Raw genomic sequence first — 21,876 nt, forward strand, 5'->3', positions numbered from 1 at the left:
TTTAAAAAACTATTGTCAAATGCTTAAAGTACCAGTCTTTCCCCTCCCAATAGCAGTTTACCTTCATGAAATCCCAAGCTTACGATAATATCAATAGCTTGCCTTTTCTATGATGATCACTATTTCTAAAAGACACTTACATTCCCTGGTTCTGGTACCCTTCTTCCGTCTTCTAGCTGGGCTTTGATACTTCTAGACTAGAGTTTAGCTGAGTGTCAAAGATAATGTAGAGGTAAAAAGGTAGGACGTCCATACCAAGATTTATTTTAAACACCCAGCTTATTCTCTATTTATAAAAACAGTTAAGATTGAAAATTATACATGCGGTTGAAATTTCTATCACTCTATTCTTAGTACAACCTAAAGGTGTTCACAGGAAAACATGGATTTAGAGTAGAAAATGAAGAGTTTTATGAAAGCAACCACCCTTTCTAGTTCGAGACTCTTTTCATCCTTAAGTTTTCCTAGAAGAATTTTTCAGCTAATATGTTTAGCTAATTACTTGCTCATGGGTAGGAAATGCCTGGGTAGGAAACCTCACCTCATATTCCCACTGCTCCATTGCTTTAAATTCTAGAAACCTCCTTTGCCATACCATGATCCTTACTGACTTTTCCCCTCCAGACTATGCTACATTCGTTTTCGTCCTCTCCCTCTCCCCCTCCCTCTCTCCCTCTGTCTCTCTCTCCCTCTGTCTCTCTCTCCCTCTCTCCCTCTCTCTCTCTCTCCCTCTCTCCCTCTGTCTCTCTCTCCCTCTCTCCCTCTGTATCTCTCTCCCTCTCTCCCTCTCTCTCTCTCCCTCTGTCTCTCTCTCCCTCTCTCCCTCTGTCTCTCCATCCCTGTCTCTCCCTCCCTCTCTCTTTCCCTCCCTCTCTCTCTCTCTCCCTCCCTCTCTCTCCCTCCCTCTCTCCCTCCCTCTGTCTCTCCCACCCTCTGTCTCTCCCTCCCTCTGTCTCTCGCTCCCTCCATCTCTCTCCCTCCCTCTGTCTCTCTCTCCCTCTGTCTCTCTCCCTCTTTCTCTCCCTCCCTCTGTCTCTCCCTCCCTCTGTCTCTCCCTCCCTCTGTCTCTCCCTCCCTCTGTCTCTCTCTCCCTCTGTCTCTCTCTTCCCCTTGTCTGCTCAGCAACCTCACTAGGTGTGTTTTCAGCCTAAAGCCACACTGTAACCACAGCCCTTTCCTCCCCTACCCTTTCTCTAGAGCAGCTTGTACCTAGTATCTGGCAGGCTGGAAGCTGCCTGTGGCAAAAGAATTCTGAACTTTTTGTTTGTTTACCAACAACCACTATCCTGCGTCCTATAAATATAACACTTAAAATACATCATAAATTTAAGATAGAAAATATATTAAGTTATAAAACATCTTAGAAAGTAGCAGAATCTAGAAGTATCACTAGCTGTCCAACTCATCTGTCCCAGTAAAACAGCAATCTATCTGAAAAGTGATCTAAACATTGTGGGGTTTTTTTTAATGCTTTTGAATACGATCTTAATCACCATTTCCAGTGATGTGTCTACATACCAGCTGCAGCCCTGCTGATTAGAGCATCAATACCAATTGATTTTCTAACACATACTTGCAATGTCTATTGTATCTCATTGCACACTGTACACTATTGGTATTTAGCCAAAGCTAAGAGGAAAAAAAGATTTTGTGTACAGAACACATGGGCCCCAGAGAGTTTCATAATTCCCAGGAGAACAGAAGAATCAGGTACTGAATGTCAGGCTAAATGGTTTCTTACAGTTAATGTGTTTGGTGGCCACAGGCTCAAATAATTCTCTTGTCCAGAGCCAGGGTTACTCAGCTGTATAATGACTTCTAAAGTCGCTCCTTCGAAAAGGACTAAGGATTCATGGCTTTAATTTTGCCACCGATCATATGAAAAGTACACTCCATAGAGTACTGAGCAAGCATTCACTCTCAGCTTGCACTATAATGAAATTCTAATTGTTTCTAAAGTTTAAGAAGGATAAAATGGTTAATCTCCATGATGACAAAAGGAAGCCAGGAAAATAAAGTGACACACTTGAATGAACTGTGAGGAAATAAAGTGCACAACATGCGATAATGCCATGACTCCGTGTTATTGTGCATTTCTGGGCTGAAAAGATATGGCTTGATGGGTAATTTGTCATGCTGTGCAATAGAGAACAACAGTAAAGAGACTTCAGACAGAAGAAAATTACACAAATAGCAGGGTGGAAAGGTATAATTGAAGATGGCAAAAGATTGAAAGAAAGACATTTTAAATTACTGTACTGACCTACTAAATGCACTTGGGCGTGGAATCCTGGCCTCACAAGAAGAGGCATTAAATGACTGCGGGCTGTGACACTACTGCGGAGTAATGCCAATCTCCTGCGCTCTCAGAGGAGAAAAACACAATGCACCGCCGAGCTTCGACAGCCTCGACCTGCTTTCTTTCCTAGAGGAGACAGGGCTTCTGGGAACTTAGGAGAAGTTTCCTAAATAAGTTTTGTGTTTTTTTTAAATTATGAGTAGATTTCGTTTAGTATCTGGGGGGCTTAACTCCTTAACGTTCTGAAGTCAGTAGATCTCCACTCTGTAAAACTGCAAAACCACCGTAATATTTTTATTAATGAATTCAGGCGAAAGGATTTTGCTTCTCACGTCTGGTTAAGTTTCTTCAGCAATGAAGAGTCCAAGAGAGCGGCGTGACATTGTGCAAAGCACATCCCGAAGTCTGAGAACAGGAGACACCAGCACTAGCCCGGCCTCCTCTGCAGGCTAATTCATCATGCAAGGCTCTGGGTAAAGGGGCTTAACCTCGCTAAGCCCGGTCCTCTTCTAGCAGAAGGAGAAGTGGACCACTACTTTCCAAAGATTTCCAGCAGTCCCATGATTCTACCCCAAACAGCAGAACCTCCAAAAAGCTTCTCAGGAAAGGTTATTTCCTTCTCCTTCCCAGGCTCTTAAATCAGGGGATGTCCCAATCAACCATACTTTGTAATGGCAAAGGTCATTCATCTCCTTTGTTCCCTTCAGTTAGAGAATATGCCTTCTACTTGTCATGATTACATGGGAAACTTATGTAATCATGACAGGTAGATTTGCAGTGTCGGTTAATCATCAAGTTCTTTCTATTTCTTACATATAACTGCATAATCACAACGTACCATAAAAAGTTCATCTTAATGACAATGAAGAACTTATTATAGGAATGTGATATTTACATTTTGAGGTCTTAATAAAACAATTTTGTCTAGATGACATCATAAGGAATACATTAAATTAAGAGATTTCAAACTTGTAAGGGTACATTTAAAAGTACTTAGAAAGACTACACGAAATGGACTTGTGACATACTCTGGGAAAACATCTAGATTTGCCTTAGAGATCTTTAGAGACTCACTAGACAGCTGCAAAAGGTCTCTAACATCACAAATAGGATTGGGGGCCAGATTTCATTATGAGACATCATTATATATTTTTTCGTTATTCTTTTTCTTCAAGTTAAACATTTCAGGTTTTTAATATTTGGTATGTTTTATATTTGTATATTATAATACTGAGGATAATGAGTAGCAAGTACTATATACAACTCTATCCAAAAGCATCTTTTCATTAATTTATTTCAACATATGAAGCTTACTTTAAAACTTCAAATGGAAAATGCATCGTAGTAGAATCTAGCAAAATCTTTCCCCAACTCCATGGCCTATCACTAGTATAATACACATCAAAGAATAGACAGAAAGGTAATTTCTGACTAATATCAATAAAATCATGTATTAATTATTTAATTAGAAATTGCAAAAATCATAAAACTAAAAGAAACATCAGAAAGTCACCTGAGGGACTCCCTTGGTGGTCCAGCGGGTAAGACTCCGCACTCCCAATGCAGGGGGCCTGGGTTCGATCCCTGGTCGGTGAACTAGATCCCACACACATGCCACAACTAGGAGCCCGCATGCCACAACTAAAAGATCCTGCGTGCCACAACCAAGACCCGGAGCAGCCAGAATAAATAAATAAAATATTAAAAAAAGAAAGAAAGAAAGTCACCTGAGCTGGAGTTTTATCATATGGGTTAATCTTTTGAAGAATGTAGTGAGGAAAGACTCAGTCTTCCAACAGACAAAGACTCATCCATCCAACAAAGGAGTCTAGATGAATTTTAAGGTCTCATCCTACTTTGGGATTGTATAGATACACATACTATGCTTGAGAAAATTCTATTCAAAATAGCTGGTCATATCAGAGTCAAAAAACTCCTTAGAATCCACAAGACTCAGTTTCACTGCCCACATTTTATGACTATTTATAAGTCTAATCAGGACCATAAAAGTTATTACCATTCTTATCAATGTAGAAATGAACAGGTCCAAATGCTGTCATTTAGTAAAAGAATAATAAATCATTCATTCATTTCTACATTTAACAAAATTTACTAGCTCCCTATGATGCCGGGAAGCAGGCTAGGCACCAGGAATAGAGGGGCAATTAGACAGGCATGAACTCTGCCCTCACAGAGTCTAGTTGAGAAGAGCAGGCAGTGAATGAGTAACCGTGAAGTGTGGTGAGTGTTAAGACGGGATAAGTACAGGGAACCAGGAGACCACACAAGGCTCCGTTAAACCTCCCAGGCAAGATAAAGTGAAGCTGAGACTTGAGGAATGAGTAAGGAAGCTGCTTTTATGCAACATACTCTCTCACTTCTGTGTCTTTGCACCCATTTCCCTCATTCCCTGCATAACCTTCCCACCTCCTCATTCCTTCTCAGCCTCTTGGATTTAGTTTGGGCAGCATCTCTTCAAGGAATTCTTTCCTGAATCCCCCATCTCCATCAATCTAGAATGAATGTCCCCCTCTGCCCCACCAATGCTTGCACTGAACCCATACATATCTGTACCCACCAGTCCTGTAATTGCCTGTATAGGCTTGGCCTCTTGGGCTAATAAAATCCAAGAAGAGGTTTCTTTGAAGCTTCTGGGAAGTCTTTCTAGCTCTTCTAGAAAGGCTCTGAAATAGCCCCTGTAACTTGATAGCCATCTTGCTACTAGCCACTGATGAAGCTGTTCTACCAAGAAGGTAAGGAAAAAGAATGAAAGGGAAACTAAGTCAAAACTACTGGATTCAAATGTACCTGAATTCCACCCTCTGGACTTTCAGTGGTGGAGCCAACAAATTTCCTTATTCCTAAAGACATTTGAAGCTGGGTTTTCTGTTACCTATAGCCTAAAGCATAGTGACTGACGGAAACACCATAGATGAGAATCATGTCTTTTTTCCTTAGCATCCAACATACTATTTTGCCCATAGCAATTGTTCAATAAATCCTTCTTAAATAAATGAACTAGGTGATTCAAAGAAAACAGCTGACAGCAATGAAGTCAAAAATTTTGTACCTAAGAAAACTGAAAACAAATTCAGTTTTCAACCAGAATTTTTAAGTGTTTTAAAACTGTAATTAGAGGGACTTCCCTGGTGGCGCAGTGGTTAAGAATCCACCTGCCAATGCAAGGGACACGGGTTCAAGCCCTGGTCCGGGAAGATCCCACATGCCGCGGAGCAACTAAGCCCGTGCGCTACAACCACTGAGCCTGCGCTCTAGAGCCCGCGAGCCACAACTACTGAAGCCCGTGCGCCTAAAGCCCGTGCTCGGCAACAAGAGAAGCCACCGCAATGAGAAGCCCGCGCACCACAATGAAGAGTAGCCCCCACTTGCCGCAACTAGAGAAAGCCCGCCACGCAGCAACGAAGACCCAACGCAGCCAAAAATAAATTAATTAATTAAAAACAAACAAAACAAAACACTGTAATTAGAAAGTATGATGCTTGCAGAGGTTTCCTATATGGTAAAGAAAGAAAATCTTGTCCTCTGCCGTTCTAATCCTCCTCACTCATAGCCGTTTATGTCGCCCCTACTATGCTCACAAGACAGTTCCTCTTACACCCTTGTTACCCAGGGTCCTCATATTTTTTAGCCACCCCACTTTCAAAACCTGCTCCCCAGAAAAAGCTGGTAAGCTCACTCACACTGAGTTCTATGGATCTGACTTAAACAAAGTGTTATCATTTCTAGGGATATCTGCAAAATCCAAAAATTTTAATCTCTGTGCAACCTCAGATATCAGCAAACAAGTAAAGGAGGCATTTGTGGAGCCCGATAGCCAACTCTGTGGTCATGAAACAACAGGAAGAGATGCCTGATTTCCTTGCAGACAAGGGCAACTCCAAACATTGTCATCAATGGCCAGCCCTACAGCTCGACAGGAACCTACTCTTGTTCCATTTTCTTAAGAACAAAATAATCCAGTAACCAGTGTACCACATCCACCAAGTGATATTCGTGCCTCTAAGAAGTTCTGACTGTAGACTGTATCCCTGCGATGGGATTTAACACCATCTGGTCTGTATCGCATTTGGAACTGAATAACACCATGATAATAAGAAGCATCTATACTAGAAATTCCCCTACCTCCAAGTCCTATCAGGTAATTATAAACAATACTTGCTTTACCCCAACACTGAGCAAACTCAGGATTCTTGGTTACAGAACCCAAACTCAGATGAAGAGTAAACTCAAAAAAAAAGTAGATGTCCCTAATGTTCCAACCTAGAACAATTACAAATTGTTTTGGCTACCTTTTACTTGGCAAATCAGATATTCCAGAGCCACCTTTACTGCCAAACATAAAAGCATCCCACTGTACACCTGAACAGAAGTGCTTGTATATCCTTAATGTCTTTCCAAGCAATTTTATGCAGTCAGCACCCTATACATAAGGAAAGGAATGGATGTGTGCTTTATGGGTTTCTTATAATAACAATGAACCTTCATAATCAGACCCACTCCTTAATTTTTGCTTACTTTTTTATGCAGCTGCATGGATACTACAGAGCGAGACAAACACAAGAATGAACATGAGACTTGAGTGAAAAAAAAGAAAAACAGCAACAGTACAGCCATCCAAGGAGCAAGTGCTGAGCTTGTGAAAAAAACGGCTCCCATTCTTATTAAATAATAGTGTTCATGCAAGGATGTCTGAAGTACTCTGCAAGGCTAATTAGCACAGATCAATGTACACTTACCTCTTCAGAAGGCTGAAAGGTGTGTAGTGACTATGTGTCATTAAAAATTTACTTGACCATGGGCATCAGATGTCCATGAGAGAATGACCCTGGTGAGCACTCTAAGTTTCCACTTTGCTCATATCATCCTCAATACATCAAAAATGCCACAGACACCATTACTATCATTCATGCAGCCTCATAGCAGCTGATGTGCTATATATGTTTGAGAGGGTGGTATCAATTAACTATGTTATCTATGAAGCCATACTTGCAATTACTACCACTTCACAATTTATCATTAACACATTTGGCAGATTTTTTTTTCCAAAGTAACATTTATTTAAAGGTTAATCAAAAATCTTAGAACAGCATTTATTATAATGTGATTTCTGATAATTGACTAAATCAGTGGCTCTTAAGAAAAACACCCTTGTCTCGGTCCTGCTCAGTATACACCACAGTGCCATTTGGGGAAAAGGAATACACACTAGAAATGTTCATTTCAGACCTCGTCATGGAAGATCATATATTAATGTAATCAGGTGGTACATTTACATGCTCATTAGTAATCCGTCATTAGTCCAAATGCTCACTATTAGGAATAAATGTACAGCGAGTTGTTCAGAATACCCAGAAATAGTATTTCTTATTTAAACATTCAGAATAAGCTGACTGAAATAAGTGCACACCTTGAATTTGAACTTTCAGGGCACATCACTAAAGTCAATCAATTATGTCAGGACACTCTTCTGTAATAATCTCAATTATAAAATTCCTGCCCCTCCCTTAAGGCAGGCAGCAGTGGGGGAGAGTCCCGATATCTAAATCTTTTTAATTCACTGTAACTGCAAAATTTCCTGATGAAGTGTGTGTTTAAATGTTATGCTTTAATACATAGCATGCCACTAAAAACCATATTAGTTATGCCTTATGCTATTTAATCATATGTCAAAATCGGTAAAATCTGTTCTAGCATGCTAAGGTAATTTAACTGCAATTAATCCATCAAAGAAATAAATAAAATGTAATAAATGCCAAATAATGTAACGTCTTTGAAAACAAACCACTATATACACATTTATCCTAAAAATACTTATTAGCCAACACCACTGAAGGAAAAACAGAGTGAAAATTAGATTTACTGAATCTTCTTCCCATTAGTAGCTAGCTTGCTCTAAACTTACAAATGGTTTAAAAAGGTCTTTGTCATGCTCTGGCTTTCCAACTAAAATGTGAGCAATCTGAGGGTCAAAATGCTTCATTTTTTTTATCCCCTGTGCCTAACACAATGTCTTAATTATAACAGGTGTTCGGTATTTATTGGATGGAAGAATGAATGATTCAAATATGCACAGACTAGATTCTTTCATCATAATGTTTAGGACCTAGGAAAATAGTCCTACTTTTCCTTCTGGCAAAAATTGTATATTGTACTTTATTGGCATTTAACTAAAGTTAGTGTCACTTTCTCCATTAATTCTTTCCTTTTTTCATAGAGTCAGTTAGGAACCAGCAACAAAGGTTGGTGATGTGTTTTTGTACTTCTTCCTCCAAATGAAAACAGTGATTGTCTTTTCAGGGATGTAATTTAACAGTTTGATGGATACAGTTTTGGACCAAGACTAGGAAGGCCAATTATAAGTCCTGGGTCCAGTCAGCAAGAATTCATTAAGCATCAAGTACATGCCCCACACTATGCTACAAATATACCAAAGGAGTCAAAACATGCCCCTGTTTTCCAGACCATAAATCAGAGGAGAAGACACATACGTGTTCATTCAACAAGCACTACCGACTACACTTTACTCCATGCAAGGCATTGAAGACTTGACAGCCAACAAGTCTCAGTTCTCAACAAGGGGCTATCAAAGAAATGAACCGGTAACTGAATGTCAAGCAAAAAGTCATGAATATCTTTGAAAAAATACAAACGAATTCTCATTGGAACCCTAGAAGAGAAAGCTGGTGAAATCATGGAAGTCTTAAGGAAACAGGTGGCATAAAAAGAGATCAAGAGAATCTCCCAGATAATGTAAATTATAGTACATTCACTAATGACAAGGATTGAAAGTAAGGGTCCATAAGTTTTCAGAGCAAGTTATTTGCTTTCTTGATAATGACTGAATCTATTTGTTCTTCTCATCAAATTCGTTTTGGTGACATAAAATGATAACTTTTAGATTAATGACCAACCACTCAGTACAAGGAACGCAGAAGAATTTGCCTTTAAAGGTTCCTGATGATAACTGTAGCTGTGAAATCTCAAGACTGAAATTATCACGAGGATAAACAATAAACAAGACTTGCCTCTTCCACCACTACCCCACTCACCCACATGTGGCTATAAGCACTTGAAATGTGACTAGTCCAAACTGAGTTGTGCTGTAAGGGTAAAAATAAACACTGGACTCCAAAGACTTAGTTACAAAAGAAAATGTGCCAATAATTTTTATACTCATTACCTGTTGAGATAATATTTTGGGATATATTGAGTGGAATGTGTATATCATTAAATTACTCTCACATGTATCTTTTTACTTTTTACTGTGGATACTAGAAAATTATTGAACTGTGCTAGTCTAAAGGCATTGTGAAGAAGAATAATTTTTTGAAGTGTTTCATGCTAGAAAGGATTCAGCAACATGCACTGGCATTTTAATATGATGGTCAGATACAAAAATTTTATGTAACAAACCACTCAATACATTCCTCCCCAAAACGCACAGTTAGGAAACAAGAGCATCTCTCTTGATGAACTGAATCTCCTGCCCCACTCTGATCTGATAGTGAGTGGCATTGGTTTTCACATCTCCCTTTTTCTCTGACTGGCAGAACACTGGAGTCTAAAATTCAAGTTACTCAACTTCAGGCCTCTTTGCAGGAAGGCCATGAATTTCTGGTTCAGTTTAATCCCACCCCTTATTTCTTACTTGGCTTCGTTCTGCTCCTTACTGTATGCGTCTTACTGAAAGTTATGAAAAAGCTTTTTGGAACTAGGAAGAATTAAATAGCAAATAAGAAAGTGAGTGAGCCTCTGACTATGGTGTAATCAGTGAGAGGCCACTCTCCGGGGACTCACTATGTCTGTGGCCCTTCTCCCTGCTACAGGTGTGAGGCAGAATGGATTTTTAGCAATACCAGGTCAGTACTCACATTTGGGATCATAAATACAGCACGGGCCCCATCCAAGGCTGTCACCCAACCCAAGGGTCAGTGAGATAGACAGGCAGAACATTCGAAGGGCACAGTGAGTTCTGCAGTCCCACGCAGCTGTAGGTAACATGGTCTCAAATCAGGCAGAGAAGGAGTGACTACTTGAATACCTAGAAATCAGGAAAGGAGTGGTCATTATCAGATCTGATCACATTCTGTAAGCCACCACAGTGCGATCTAAAGGCAGAGACAGCATCCAAAGACCCAAGTTGACTTAGCAGAGACCTAGTCCCATAAAAAGAGAAAAGGGGATCATTTCTGTGACTGTGAGGCCCCACAGGCCCCTGGGGCTAGGCTCAGAGTCAGGCCCTCCCAGATCCAGTGGACTACAGAGACTCGAGCTGAGAAGGAACAGTGAGCCTCGCAGTTGTAGTTGGGCCACCAGATGTACCCACTGAGGGAGAAAAACTCAGAGGCTCTAAATATGCTTCCTATTGTCATTGGGTTTGGTCCAGGAACTGACAGGATTGGCTACAGGTGGGAGCATAAGTACATTCAGCTCAATTTTTTCAGGTACACACAGGGCAAGGAAGTCAGATGGTGGCAGTGCCTCTCTCTTTATAAAGTGGAGGAATTACATTGGTGCTCATTCAACTCTTATTCCAAAATTAATGTTTCAAGGATATTTAGGCTACCTAGAAAAAACCATTTCAGAGCTTCCCAAATCTATGAAAAAGCCACTGCTTCCTGTTAATCCCTATAGCTCTCCAAGAAAAATGCTGTAATATTATTTAACAGTACTACAGAACCAGACTCACATGGTACAATCTTAAGGTTGTAGGAAAAGTACACAACATGTGGAATGTTATGTAACCTTAAGAGTCCTTATAATAAATACATTTAAAAAAATAAGAATAAGAAATAAGTAATAATTTTCTAAGATATACAGAGATAGGATAGGATACAGAAAAGATCATGGTCATATAAAAATCAGGACCACCCAGTTGGTACAAATTACCAGAAAATAAGAAAGAAATATTCTGAGTCAGCTGTATCATTGACATGGTCTGGTTTGTTTTCATAAATGGTTTTAAAGGATTTAGCACACAAATAACAAGTTTTTATTTCAGAAAATCAAAATTAATAAAATGTCAAAATAAAAAGTAGTATACAACTGGACACCACAAAAAAAATGAGGAAAAAGTCTCAGGATCTGATCAATAATAAACTCTAAATCTAAAATATATTATTTCTATCTTAGCAAAATTTGAAAAAAAGGATCAAGCCCCATCGATTCATCAATTTTTTTAAAAAAAGAACAATGAGTTCAAAAGATAGAGCTAAGTATGAATTTCACAAAGTAGACATAGGCAATTTCATATTGGCTGCTATGTTCATAAAGGTAAATGACACAAACAAAGCTGCCTAATCATACACCTTGAGACTCTATTTCAGGGAGACTCAGATTGGATTAAAAAGTCTACGGATGTTTGCTACCCAGTGAATATTCCACTAACACACACAGGTACAGACTCAGACACCCTCCTTAGTCCAAGGGCAACTCCAAGGAGGTCTTCCTCACACTGAGAGGAGGGGTGAGTTTCTGGAACAACAAGAACAACAACAAATAACATCAAAATATTTCCAGGGTTTCGCTGGTGGCACAGTGGTTGAGAGTCCACCTGCCGATGCAGTGGACACGGGTTCATGCCCCGGTCCGGGAAGATCCCACATGCCGTGGAGCGGCTGGGCCCATGAGCCATGGCCACTGAGCCTGCGCATCCGAAGCCTGTGCTCCACAACGGGAGAGGCTACAACAGTGAGAGGCCCACGTACCGCAAAAAAAAAAATATATATATATATATATATATATATTTCCAGCTTATACATTGTAAGCCCATCTAGTCATGGATTTGTGAAATACAGACACAGCCTAATAAAATTCTAAGAAGACAACTGAGTTGTCACAATGTGACAAGAGTATAAATTCACATTGAATGGCTTTTCTAGTGCTTCCTACTAAATATGAATAGAACCAAAATATGTCTCCCAACATATCAGAAACAATATATATATTCTACTTAGTTTCAACGGGGAAAAACTTTTATAACTTAAGAATACTCAAAATATGTGACAATCTGTCACTGAATTAAAATACATTACAGTAACAAGTGACAATGTATGTACAAAACCCACTGCAGCTCTGTGTTCGTCCTCACACACAAGGGCTATTTCTAAACAGGTCAGAGTAAAACTCTGGCTGACGGGGGTTGATGGCAGGATAGGACCTGAGATGAGCCAAAACTGTGTGTAATCCAAAACTCATTGATACTTAAATTTGGAATAGGTCTTTGAACTTACATCTGAACATGTTGTAAGAACATGAGACTCCTGTTACCGTATACAGGCTCATCCTTATAAAATGTTTGCCTTGTATGGTGACGATATTTTACTGAGGCCTTAACGAGTAGGGCACATCGCTCTGTGTGGCAAGGGTGGAGGAGGGTTACTCACAAGCCTTCTGCAAGTCCATTACCACTAATACATGCCTCTCAAATAGAAGCAGGGCCTGACTGGGAAGTTGTAGGAGACAAAGGAGCAGTAGAGACCATTGCCTCTGGACTTGGGAATAAGGTACTCCTCCATACACATACCCCATAGTACTTTCCATTAACTGAGTATTATTACAATGTATTGTAACTGGCTATTTCGTTCCTTGTATCTTCCATGAAATTGCAAGATTTTTAAGAAAAACCATTTGATTTTGAAATAATTAAAAATTCACAAAAAGGTGCAAAGAAATGTCCTGTGACTGTGCTGTGTACCCTTTCCCCAGTCCCTCTCCCCACTCCCAGTGTTAACATCTTGCATAACTACAATAGCAAAACCAGGTAATTAACATTGGTACAATCCATAAAGCTTATTCAGACATCACCAGTTATGCATGCGCTTATTTGTATGTGTGTGTATATGTGTGCAGCTGCATGCAACTTTATCACATCTGTAGCTTTGAGTAACCACTCCACAATCAGGACACTGAACTGTGCCATCACCACAGACTCCCAGTGCTACCCTTTCATGTCCACACCTACTCCCTCCCCTCCCCTCTCACCCCTGGCAACCACTAATCTGTCCTCCATCTCTGTAATTATGTTATTTTATGAATGTTATATATATGGAAAAAAGCAATAATGTATCTGTTTAAGGTAAACTCTTTTCATGCAGCACAATTTCCTTGAGGTTTATCCAAGTTGTTGCCCATAGCAATAGTTGATTACTAGTTATTGCTAAGTAGTATTACATACTATGGATATATCACTGTCTGTTTAACCATTCATCCATTATGCTCATTTAGGTATTTCCAGTTTGGGGCTATTAACTAATACAGTTGTTATGAACATTCATGTACAAGTTTCAGTGCGAAAATAAATGGCAAGATTTTTAAGGGGATAGGTTGTGTCATATTCATCACTGTATCTCCAACACTTTATAGAACACACAGTAGGTACTCAAAATACTTGCTGAAGGAATGAATGAAAGAACCACAACATTGCCTCTAAATGGCAGGAAATAAAACAGAGCTCATCTTGTGGAAAAAACGTAATTAGTTGGGAGGAAAAATATCAGGAAGAGGTCCTGAAAGTTGCACAGACAGTTTAAAGACTTTAGCAGTGTTCCAAAGTACACACACACACACACACACACACACACAGACACACACACTTCAATTCCAACATTTTTCACTTTGTTTCAAGTATTGAGCTTCATGTGAAGATAGTGTTTGAATTAATAAGCTACGGTTAAACTTTTTAAGAAACAATTGGAGAGACTTCCTATCCAGCCAAGATGAATTAAGAGGGGCTGGATGTACCCGCCTTCTTAAAACAACAACAACCACCAAACTCTGACAAACTATATGAAACAATGATTTTTAAGACACAGGACATCAGGCAACAAAGAACAGTTATCCCTGAGAGATGAAGAGCCAAGGAGGTGAATCTTACGAATGTCCTGCTTACTGTCTTGAGGGTTTCTTGGCAGTGGCACAGGGAGGGTAACTCAAGGGACACAAACTCCCCGAGCTGAGGAAACAGAAGTGAAGGCATGGCAGAACAGGGTGGCTACAGTTCACAGGTCAGAGCCCATGGCAGAGAGCTGCTGCACAGAGAAAGTTCTCCTAAGATCTGCAAAGAGTCCCACGCAGGAGTTTAGCAGAGTATTGATCTGGGCAAATGTGTGAGGAAGCTACACGAGGCTGGGTATTCCTAACCCTAAGGAATAAATGGATCTAAGCAATGATCAATACCTGCTAACATCCCAAATAGAGACAGAATCAGTAGTTTTGCCCAGCCTTCTCCAAATGAATCTGGTCAGGTTCCTAGTCTTAATTACCAACTAATAGGATAGACATGGGACAGAGGACCTTATTAAACAACTCCACAGGAATGTATCAGCAAATACAAACTATGGAAAGCTCTACAAGCACAATCCAGTTTTCTCAACAAATAAGGAAAAATAAATACACTGAGGGGGAAACCTATAGATTAAAAGAGAAGAGAAATATCAACCAATTGCAAAGTATGGATCTTATATGTATTCTGTTTCAAACAGTAAAAAGTAATTACAAAAAATTTTGAGGCAATTGGAAAAATTTGAATATTGATTGTACCTATTTGACAACAATAAGAAATACTGACTTTTTCAGTGTGGTTTATTTTTTAGATGTGGCTCATTTTCTCAATTTTAAAAAGAAGTCATAATCTTTTAAAGATACCTACTGAAATATTAAAGGATGAAGTGATGTCATGTCTGGGATTGGCTTCAAAATAATTTGGGATGAGGTGAGAGGTGGTAAGGGGATATGATGAAACAAAGTTGCCTACAAGACAATAGTTGTTGAAGTAGGTGAAACTGTATGCAAGTTCATACCGTTGTCTCTACTTTTAAATATGTTTGGAATTTTCATATAACAAATTTAGATAAATAAACTTAAAAACACACAAATAAATACATAATTGAGGTGGTAGTTAAGGACTCAGCGGTCACAGTCTGAATGAAAACAATTTCTCAGACACAGCGAGATCAGAGACGATATTTTACAAGGACACTGAAGACTGTGATTTGCCGGATTTCCTTACCGGAGGACCATGTGTTCTCCACACAGAACACTGTCTTTTAAGCAAGGATAGACCTTCTCTCTGAAAACCTGACAGTATACAAGTGGTTGACTACCTAATCTAAGACACCAAAAGATATCAAAGGAGACCAAAAAACTGGGTCTATAAATGTGGTTGTTACTTCTTCCTGTTCTTTTAATAAGGCGAGGTGTGTGAGAAGTCTAATAGAGCACGTTGACTGCTGTCCTTCCAACAGCATCCTTGCAACACAGCTCATTCCATTCAGTTTAGCCATTCCCATGTCTACCGTTTGCTTAACAACTCCATTTACTGCTCACACTTTTTAGTTTCTGGGTTTTGAGGTGAGGGGAAAGGAATCTTTGGAGATGTCCAAAATTCCTTCTCAAGTCAAATAATTCATTAGGAAGTATGTTTTATCTAAAAACTGTTTTCTTTTTTTTTTTTTTTGACGGTAGGAGGGATATTTTGAGTAGCTTGTCCAAGGTTCTGCCAAAAGAAATCTCCTCTCTCTTCTTACCTTATCTGAATCCTACCCTCCAAAAGGATATGCCCAAGTCCAATAAAGGGAGCTCCTAAGAGGATGAGTGTTATATCTTCCATTTAAAAAAATTCCTCATGGTCTATAGTTCAATATCCTACAAATAACCAATATGCTACATATATGCAAGAAGTGAGATGATTTACTGATTTTTTTTTAAATGTAACTTTTAAATTCTCAGTATTTTAAGTAATTATTCTGTCTATAATACTACTGTACTAGTACTATTATTAAAATATCATCATGCATCCTAATGTTCATTTTCACTAAATGTCTGAAAAGGCCCTGGGAACAGATTTAAACCCTGATGTGTGCTTTGGGAGCAGAATCAACTTTGGGGGATCAAGGCCAGTGAGCATTTGTGTAGGCTGGTTACATTTTGGGAAATATTTGCAAGGATGTATTGCAGAAATTGTAAGTGAACTTTTCAAAATATTTATCACCACAGTTAGAACTTTTATTAAAGTGTTTTTCTTTTTAGACACAGTCTTGTTTACAATGGCCATTTTAAAAGTTGCTAGTCTGAGCTTATAAAACAATATATTATAATGCCTTCCCATCAACTGTATTAAAAACACTTATCTTTGGGAAATGTTATAAAAAAATTTACTACAATGATAATTTAAATATTAAAGCAAATATAAAAAATGATATTGTGTGATAGAATACCAAAGGATTAAAAATTCTTTGTGAGAGGGCATTTTAATTTCTAATAAAAACAAAATATAGTACAGTAACCACTAGTCACATATGACCTATGTAAATTTAAAGTAATTAAATTTAAATAAAATTTAAAATTCAGTTTCTCCATTGCACAAGCCAATTTCAAGTGCTCAACAGACACATGTGGCCACTGGTTACCATACTGGACAGTGCAGATAGAGAAAATGTCCATCATCACAGAAAGTTCTATTGAATAATGATGGTCTTTGTTAGAGAGGCCACTACTGATGAACTGATGTGCATATATCAATTTGTTTCTATTGTCATTTTCTCTTTGGTGTAGGAGGTTGAATTAAACCTATCAGATTTAAATGATTTTTCTGGAAAATCTATATTCTAATGTAAATATTTAAAACTGTGCCACAAGCACTGCAGTGTAGATTTTCTTTTTCCTCTCGCTATAGGGAGAATGGAATTTTTTTAAATTCCATTTCCTCAAGATAAGGAATTATAACATTAGCTAGTTTTCCCTTTCAATTTGCATTTTCTTTCTTTACAATGATCTATTCTAACCATGCACTGCTTCCGAGTTTACCCAGCAATTGCCACCAATTACCTTTATTTTGTGGAAAGGAATTCCTACTTTAGAGGGCAGTACCTCAGGCCTCCACCTCCACACTTTTGAAGTTTATAACTAGCATTAAAAAAAAAAACTCTCACAGCCTAGCCAGGTCCTCCGACCAGGTGAAGGGTATGTCTAATTTAGCAGAGAAACTATGAGTGCGATCATCTCTGTCATTCATGCTTAGCAAGGAACCAGGCTGCAGAGCAAAGTCAGAAATACAACAGTAACAAAAGTAAATACAAATAATATGAAAAACTCCCAAACCACAGGGCTAAACCAGCTGCATTTAAATGCAACTCCTGAAAACCTTGATGAAAAGTAATATGTCTGTGTTTAAAAGACTAGTTAAACCACATAGCTGACGCAAATGGTAAAAAAGATCTATAATTACATGAGTATACTTTTAAGTATTTCATTAAAAAGTAAACTATAATGAATAATCATTTAGCATTGAAAATAATTTGATTTTAAAAGTAGAAAGGTCAAATATGAAAAACATAATAAAGTCCAGGTAAAGAAATACTCGAGGGCTTCCCTGGTGGCGCAGTGGTTGAGAGTCCGCCTGCCCATGCAGGGGACACGGGTTCGTGCCCCGGTCCGGGAAGATCCCACATGCCACGGAGCGGCTGGGCCCGTGAGCCATGGCCGCTGAGCCTGCACGTCCAGAGCCTGTGCTCCGCAACGGGAGAGGCCACAACAGTAAGAGGCCCGTGTACCGCAAAAAAAAAAAAAAAAAAAGAAATACTTGAAAGAACAATCCAATTATTTTAGAAATGGATCTTTCTCCAGAATAGCATATTGTTTTGAAACTAAATTTCCATAGTAGATTCCATAGTTCCTGAAAATTAATTAGAGCCTTGAAATTAGCTACAGAAATGTACCTTAGCTTGGGGACAAAAAAAAAAAGAAAGAATGAATGAAAATAATATGCCAACCTCCCAAACCGTTCTGCTAACAGATTTTTGCATTTTGGAAATTACACTTGCTTTCAAGATTCTTTGGGTCATTTAAATACTTAACCTCATCTCTTTGCTCACTTGCTCATTCCCTAAGCAAGTCTAAAACCAAATAAATTGCTATAAATGTTTACCAACAAAATATTATTTTCCAAGTCATTTCTCTTAACTTTTGAAATTTAAAAGGTTTTATTACAATTAGGTAACTACTCCTGGCACAAGGCCTCTGAAACATTGTTTCTCAGACACTAATGGGTCTTGGAAAAGTTTGAAACTCTTAATTCATTAAGACTCTGAGTAGCTGTTTTGTACCTAAGAATGAGAATTGATGGAGAAGTTGGGACTAAACACATAATTTTCTCAAATATGAGGAAAACATAAGGGTTTTGTTATGATGCATGTAACAATCAAGAACCTGTTTCTTTTTAGCAAGCTCCTAAAAAGTACCTCCCATATAATTATTAAATAAAAACACTCATTCAGTACTCAGCTAGCTTTTAAACCCTGAATAAGAGAAGTACACAGTGAGAGAGGTACTTACATGGTTTCCTTGGATACTGGATGATGCCATTCAGGTCTATGTTTTTATCTGAAAGTGGTGCCCTGTGGAGAAATGAGGCTTGGTGAGTGGCTGTTTATACGTAGTAAGTAAATAAGAACTTTGTTTATTTTACAAAGCACTTTTGATTTTGACCCAGATTTCTTCTTCTCATCACACCCAACCCTGGTAAATGGCAATAAAAATATGGTAGAACAGGTACTTTGCACAACTCTTTTAAACACCACTTAAGAAACCATAATTAATAAAGCAAAAGCTCTGACTGCCATGGCTAAGCACATTACTCCTTGGGCTGCTTTCTATATCTTGACTACTATATTTATGTCAGATGCATCAATGAACACTGCCTGCCTCTCTCTTTTCCTTCAAGAGGAATTGCTCTCGAAGCATCAATAAGGAAATTAATCTAAAAAATTCACATAAATGATAAATGTCCTTACCGTCATCACAGAGTAAGAGAACTCTAGCTTTAGCCCGCTCCTAAACACCCAGGTTGCCACAGACATTAGCTGCCATTTTAAATGTCGTAGTGGGATCCCAGATTCCCAATCGTTTAAGTGCTATGAGCATACAATTTTGACATTCAGTCTCTCAGAACTACATGCTTTCTAATTTTGGTAGCATGATTAATCCCCACTATGTGATGAGTTTTAACCTTCTGATATATCTTTGGATCAAAAAGAACAAATGAGCTACAGCAAAGAATGGCAACTAACTTTAATGCTTAACACAATTTAATAACCTGAAATGAAGTAAATGTGTGTTATGTTTCCATTAAAAAGTTTCCAGCCACAATTAACTGAACAAAAACTCGTCTTCTTCCAAGATCATTCTTGGAAATGTAATTTTAAAGTCTGTGTGAAATAAGAAACTTACTTTTTACCATATGAAAGCAATCTCATTTTTCAGGAATGATTTTTGGATAGACTTCCGATTTGATATTTTCCATTTGAACTAGCAGCGAAGGGGCTAGTAAGGGGGGAGGAGAGGAAAGCAAGTCTGTGTTCTTTTGCCAGCACTGACAAAGGTCTGGTTGTCAGTGATACCTTTGCAGCTAAATTTACTCCAGAGTGACAGGAACAGGTGCACCTTGGCCTGCCAGACACTTGTGCACAGGGATCACGCATCTTACGGCTTGACGATCAAGGGGGGAAAGCCTGGGTCTTCATAGAAAAGGAGAGGAGGCAAAGGAAGCCCAAACTGGGGGTTTCTCTTCAAAGCCAGCTGGTCTGGCTTTATTCTACAGGAATTTTTTTACCTGTCAGAGTTTGGACAACAAAGCCCTCAGCAGGTGCTGACGGGTACAACTTCCTGGAGAAGCAGAAAGGCGCTGGTGAGTTTCAATTGCCAAAATATACTTTTTAATCTCTAAAAGTTGATTTTGTTACCTTGGAAGAGGCACTGCTGAGGTACCTACATTCAGAAAGCTGATGAGACCATTGGAATCAGAGCCAACTAACTCAACAGTGGGTTTTCCTGGTGTAGAAAGTAGGGCTGTTACCATTTGACAACTTTTTAGAGTGAAAAAAAAAAGTTTTTTTAAAAGAAAATGCTTCATATTTTACATGTTGGTCTCTTTCATTACTATCTTCAGTATCTGAAAGATGAAGAATTAATTATATATATGATACTAGACTATTCAAATAAATATACAAATATCATTTCATCTCCTTTTTATCTAATTCTGTCATAATCTACTCATTCTAAATAAAATGTTATTTTTCAATATTTCTCCAAGTAAAAATGTGAAATGGTACATGCTCTTTTCAAAAGTTTCATGGGCTAGAATTTTTTATGCATACATGTGACAGGAATATGATTAGAGAGAATATGAAATTAATTTTATTTTTAATACAATTTTAAAACATGTATTGCACGGAATATTTAATAATTAGAAGTGGCAACATCTTCTTGTTACAAAGAGTTTCTTCAGAGAAAAATTTTCAGAATAAACAATGAAATCTACTAAAGCATGTTTTTACGTCATTGATTTCCAAAATTAGAACATTTATATAATTGGTATTTTTATTTTGTGAATTCAAAAGTTTAGGCAAAAATATTTTTTTCAGAATAGGATTTCAATTAATGCAAAATATGGAAAAATGAGACCACATGTTAGGACATATTTTTAAAAAGTGATTCTATTTCAAGGACTCATTCTTTTAACTATGCTTCACAGCATTTCTCTACAAATTGTTGTATTATAGCAAATTGAAAACATTTAAGCAAGTAGGGAGCTTAAAGCTAGGGACTATACATAGTAAACATATGAAACCATTTTAATAACCAAAATCCATATTCACAAGTAACATGGACTAATGAATGTAAAGGATGCGCGGCATACATTGATCAAGAATGCTATAAATTATTATGCATAAAATCAATTTTCTTGGCTGTGGGGGGCAAAACTGGTGCTTAAGAAGAGAAACGTTCCTACCAATATAAATTAACACTATGAGGCAATTGTTTTATTCAGACAATCCCATAAATAATTTTCAATCTACATGCTTAATACATTGTCGCACAGTGGGAAAATAATAAGATCTGATTTTTTTTAATGACCACTGTTATCTGAAACAATTTTCGGATCAATGATGACACAGATATGTCACAAATTTATATGTATCATACTCTTTCAGACTAACCTAATTGCTGTTTAAAATTATGAAATATCTGTGGTTTAAAAAGTTACCAGAAATTATCCACCCCACCAAAAAAATCTCATATTTTTAAAACACAATCTTATCTACATTTTAATGAAACCATATTTTGAAACCTCAAAACTCAAATCTGATTTTCATTAAAATTATGACATGTAGAATATGGTTCAGAAGATTAAAGCATATTTTATTTTTTAAAAAGGAGTGTACTTATTGTGGTTTCCAACTGCTATTTTTATGTGATATTTTGTCATCTTCGTCATATTGATTCTGGCACCTGAGTAACCATGGCCACTGAAATTTTTAGATAACTTCATTAGTCTCTTAAAGAATGAATATGTATTCCATGCACTTCATAATTTTTTTTATTTACCTGGTCTGTTAAATACTATATTCTGAAAGAATCAAAGTACTCGATTTTAAAGATGACTAAGTGCTGCAAAACTGAACATACACTTTTAAGTCAACTTCGAAATTACATTTGTTAAGTTTTTGTGTGCAATACAATTGGCTATAATTATAAATACTGTTTGTCATTAACACTAA

General features: G+C 37.9%; 1 protein-coding gene and 1 long non-coding RNA gene across 2 annotated transcripts in view; one reads left to right on the top strand and one right to left on the bottom strand.

The window, feature by feature from the left end:
• The window catches only part of LOC117195746 (uncharacterized), a 44,098-nt gene that overhangs the window by 9,347 nt on the left and 12,875 nt on the right, over positions 1–21,876 (bottom strand). Inside the window, exons 3-4 of the long non-coding RNA XR_004475558.2 lie at positions 18,653–18,714; positions 10,192–10,361 (exon numbers count right to left, since the gene is read on the bottom strand). This is a non-coding gene — a long non-coding RNA (uncharacterized LOC117195746). The remainder of the gene's footprint in view (positions 1–10,191; positions 10,362–18,652; positions 18,715–21,876) is intronic.
• MEF2C (myocyte enhancer factor 2C) overlaps positions 19,830–21,876 on the top strand; it is a 169,490-nt gene continuing 167,443 nt past the window's right edge. Inside the window, exon 1 of the mRNA XM_049708307.1 lies at positions 19,830–20,003. The gene's annotated coding sequence lies outside the window, so the exon portion shown is untranslated. The remainder of the gene's footprint in view (positions 20,004–21,876) is intronic.

The sequence above is a fragment of the Orcinus orca genome, chromosome 3 (genome assembly GCF_937001465.1).
Source record: "Orcinus orca chromosome 3, mOrcOrc1.1, whole genome shotgun sequence".
NCBI classification, from domain to species: Eukaryota; Metazoa; Chordata; class Mammalia; order Artiodactyla; family Delphinidae; genus Orcinus; species Orcinus orca.